Here is a 5,060-nt window from a genome sequence, read left to right on the forward strand (position 1 = left end):
AAGGGACCTAAGAGTCATGGTGGTCAGTCAGGGAGACCTTCCTGGGTGTGAGGGGGATGGATGGAACTATGAGTTATCATGTAGTTTCTGACTCGAAACAACTGTGGCTCTAGCAACAGTTGCTGTTTCCTTGGCCACCACTCCCAGCACATGAAATGGCACCACCCTTATCCAGCCCTGCTGGCGCAAGAGGCCTGGGTAGCAGCCAGGGCCTCCACCAGGACAACTCGGGGCTGCCCCAGGCTCTGGGCAGGAGGAAGTATGACACATAGCCAGGGAACTAGGCTTCCCTCCCTTCTTCTGCTTCCTTTGAGACAGCTTCTAAATCCGTTAAGTGGGAGAGGGAGCAGGCCAGCTATGCTGATGTTAGTTTCTCAGCTCCCCTGGCTCCTGGGTGACCCATGGTCATCCTCTTGGCTCATCTTTCAAATGCTGATGTTGATAAGGATAATGATAACAGATATCTGGTTGTGTGTGGAGTACCTTTTAGCCTGGTGCTGATATTTGTCCCACAGAGCCTTTTCTAAGCTTCAGGAAATTCATGCTGCCTTTCCATCCTGATGTCCATTAAAACCTGTATTTCTATTAATCAGAGGTAAGAAGTGGCTCACTTTTCTCAGACCCTGGAACACAGTCACTGCTGGTACCTACACAGCGAGGGATCCTCCCCAGACTTAGGGGATAGAGTTATAGTTCAGAGCAGAGACCTCATAGTCCTCCAACAGATGATAGTGCTCCCCTAAGACTTCCCTGGTGGTTCAATGGGTAAAGAATCTGCCTGCATTGCAGAAGAATCAGGAGACGTGGATTTGATCCCTGGACCAGGAGGATCCCCTGAAGAAGGGCATGGCAACCCACTCCAGTATTCTTGCCTGGAGACTCCCATGGACACAGAAGCCTGGGGGCTACAGTCCATAGGGTTGCAAAGAGTCAGACACGACTGAAGCAACTGAACACACATGCATGCAAGGCCTAGAAGGTAGCCAGGCAAGCCCCAGAGTAAATGTTGAGGAGGAGGATGCCCCAGTAAAGGACACGTCCATCTCCCACTGACACTTCTATCCCACTGGGAGAAAAACATTAGCTGTTTGACTAGGATGCATTCCAGGCACAGGGGTCTGGGGATGGTAAGAGAACTGCAGCTGATTCCTGTTCCTGGGACCAAGGGCTACTGGAGGGAGACAAAAGGCTATAAGCAGTGAGGCTGGAAGGGTCTCCAGGACTGTGTGCCTAGAGTGGCAGGTCTTAGAACAGACCAAAGGTGCTCACACTGAGCCAGCAGGGAGCCCCTGGCCAATCTTGGACCAGACTTAGTTGGACTGGGTTTTGTTTCTCATAGCCAGACTAATGCACTTAAAGGTAAGCACCTCAAGTGTTGGGTTCTGTGCAGAGCCTGGCATAATTCTTGATACTTTGTAGGATTCAGTAAATATTTGTTGAGTGAATCAATAGGTACATGAATCCATCTGACTGCCTGGAAGCGCAGCAGGAGGGATCCATCTGGAGATGAGTGTCCATGGGACAGTCGTGGTAGTCATCTGTGGCAGTGCAGGGTGGGTGGACCAGGGTGAGGCTGTGTGATAGAGAGAAGTGGAAAGATTTGACAGGGGGCAGGAAGGTGAAAGCACCAGGACATGGCAGGAGACCGACCAGGGAGCTGAGACCCCAGGAGGGCCCCAGACTGGTTTGACCTGGTCTCTCCTCTAGGACAGTGGCACGTCACCGTTTGGGCCCTTCTTGAGCTGACTCCCCCGGTGAGACACAGAAGACACTGGAAGTCAAGGCAGCCTACCCACAGCCAGGACAGCATGTGGAGCTGGTGAGCAATAAGCTGGCTAATTTCTGCTCATCTCAGTGCACGTGCTTCAGTGCAGCCTGCCCAAGCTGAGCCTCCCAAGAACAGTCCCCTTGGCCCTTGGACCAGACTTAGTCGGATTTGGGTTTTGTTTCCCAACAGTTGGCTTGTCAGAATGTTGATGGTTGGGCAAGACTGAACAATGTAGAGAAGAATTCAAATAATGAGGAGAATGTTCAGGAAATAGCTTCGGATCATGTGAAGGGAAAGGAGAGATCCAGTGTCTGATGGACAAGCAGTACCTATAAAAGGCAGGAAGACCAGCAACAATGTTGTTTATAAAAGACTTCCTTGGGAAAAAGTGTGACAGTACCAGTTAAGCTAAAATATGCAAATCCTATGACCCAGTAATCCCACACCATACTCAACATTTCCAACAGAAATGCATACATACACTCACCAAAATACGAGGACAAGAGTGTTTGTAGTTGCTTTATTAATATTGACCAGAAAGCACCAATGGCCAAAATATTCATCAGCAGAAAAATAAGAAAATGTATTTGGGATACAGTGGAATACTACACAGAAACAGAAAGGAACAGACTACAATTACATGCAACAACCAGAGAGATGGAATATTTAACAAAAGAAGTCAAATATAAAAGAGAGTGCAGCCTATGATTCCACTTCATCTAAGTTCAAGAATAGGCAAAATGACTATATGGTGATAGAGCTTAAAAGGTGGCTACACTTAGGCGAGTGGATACTGACTAGGAGGGAGAGAGCACAGGAAGCCTCTGGGGTGCTGGAAAATGTTCTCCGTCTTGCTCCGAGTGCTGGTTTTATCAGAATAAACATATATAAAAACTCACTGAACTGTACACTTAAGATTTGTGTACTTTATTGTTCAATAAGTGATTTTTTTAAGTTAAATAATTTTAAAAGGCTTGTTTTCAGCCTCTAGAAGAACCCTAGGATCTTGAAGGAAATGCCAACCTTCACATTAGGTGAGGGCTCAGGAGCCATGTTTGAGGGCAGAACCTAGGGAGTTTATGCTCATCTTCCTTTGAAGTCAAGAAAGAGAAAAGGGAGAAAAATTTTTGATTAATCATTTCTAGGTTGAAAGAACAGGTCTGGGCCAGAGATAACATCAGTGGCGGCATCATGAAACTGTTTAACTGTTATCTCAAACCACAATGAAAAATAACTTGTGAAGCTGCATCCTTATTGGCAGCCATAACTCAGGGGTCTCCTAATAGGAGTGAAATTGGTCAGTCTTTTCCGAAGGTGAAGTCTGTGCTCAGGAGCCCTTTTGAGAGCCTAGAAAGAAGGCTTCTGTGGAACCAGGTCTAGGATTCTCTGTCTGGCTCACCTCCTGTGTGGTCATGAGGAAGTCCCAGGTCTTTTTGGGTCTTGGGGCAGACAGCTGCCAGCACCAACAGTGGGTAAGATGGCCCTTCCTCATCCCCAGCTCCCGTCTTGGGTGTTGGCTCTGCTTGGACTTGCTCTGCAGACTTGGATGCCATGAGCGTTCCAGCCTCACCTTTCCTTAGAGGAATAGGGCCAGTATCAGGCTGCTCTCAGCAGTGTTCTGACCTAGACCTTAGGTGTCAGGGCCCTGCATCTAGCTGGGCCTCTTTGTGTCAGGCTGGGGCCTCTCTGTCCCTGCCACAACCCCACTTCATAGATAAGAAAATGGAGGCCCAAGACAACTTACATGCCAGATTCCTTATTTGTGAAGCCCATGTAACCAGATGGGAGGGTCCTGAGAGGCTGCTTCTGGAGCTACAACAACCAGCCTTGTGCATTCAACACAAAAAGCAGCTTTGCTCAGAAGCCCAGGTAGGCACAGTATGTACCTGGTCCATGCAGCCCCTGCCTTCCACTTCCAGTCATATGGATTTGAATTCCCAAGCACACACATATGCAGGAAGCCAGAGGTGTAAGGACTCAGGCCCTGATTTCCAGGGCCAGTCCTGCTCACTTGGGGCTGGCTGGCAGGCCAGCTGTATAAGCCCCAAAGTGAGAATCCATGCACAGGGCAGTTGTAAAGGTAATCAAGGATGCCCAAACAGCACCTTGCAATCTCCAGGCCCAAACTGAGAGCTGCCCTGCCTGCCAAGGAGGAGCAGACAGGCCTCTTTTGCTATCCATGCTATCTCAGAAAGTACTGGTGCTCTGGACCTTCAGACATGGGTTCAGTCCCTGGGTCGGGAAGATCCCCTGGAGAAGGGAGTGGCACCGCACTCCAGTATGCTCACCTGACTCCATGGACAGAGGAGCCAGGCGGGCTACAGTCAACGGAGCTGCAAAGAGTTGGAGATGACTGAGCACGCACAAGCATGGGCTGTGAATGATACAGTCTGCATTGTAAGCTAATCACCAGCATCTTGGCTGAACAACCAATTTGGGGAATCAGTCAATGCAATGCAAGCCACCACTGAGCACCCCATTTATCTGGGGACACCGAGGATGCAGATTTTCTATAAGCAAAGGCCCCATATGATGCCCACTGACCTTGGCCTTCAGCCTTTCTCCTCCAAGGCCACACTCAAAACCATGACAGGGTAGAAAACCAAGGAGAAAACTCAACCTGCCATCCCACCATCTAAATCATAATCTTAGTTCCCTTCCAGCTCTTGGCCCACAGCGGGGTCATCCTGACAATGATAGCATTCTGGGCCTTTCACAAATGCTTTGACACGTTGTCATGTTAGCTTCATGTCCTTTGTTTCATTTCATGGACAGGCAGATTGTTTCTGTGGAGCTTCTCTCCTCTGTCTCTCAAGTGGTCTCCCTGAATGTGAATGCAGAGTCAAAGGATGTGAACACACCATGGCCCTGACAGAAGCGGCCATGTGGCTGCCAGTGCGGCTGTTCCAGTTCTCAGGGCCTAGCCTGAGAGAGGGCTGCCCTGCTGCTTTAGTGAAAGGCTTCGATTCCTGGTTCCATCTTCAGTACCACTGATTTCTGAGGCGGAATGGGGCCCCCAGGAAGCAGAAGGCTATAGCATGTTTGGGTGGTCCCTGGGGAGATCCCTGTGAAGGGAAGGGACTGTTTGTGTCCTGGGAAGTCTTGATGTATGGGTGAGCCCATCTCCTCAGACCATGTAGTCCTGTTCCTCCTTCTGGTCTAGAGGTGGGCCTGGCAAAGCCAAGAGTGTTTCCTTGGGGTTAAAGTGGGCCTGCCATAGGCCTGCCCATGGTTATCTCCCATAAAAGAATACAATTTGAACTGGTTTCCCAGCTTCTTAGGGAAAGAGAGT

This window comes from Bos grunniens, chromosome 7, assembly GCF_055505025.1.
Source record: "Bos grunniens cultivar Pamir isolate PY7600 chromosome 7, Bosgru_T2T1.0, whole genome shotgun sequence".
In the NCBI taxonomy this organism is placed as follows: Eukaryota; Metazoa; Chordata; class Mammalia; order Artiodactyla; family Bovidae; genus Bos; species Bos grunniens.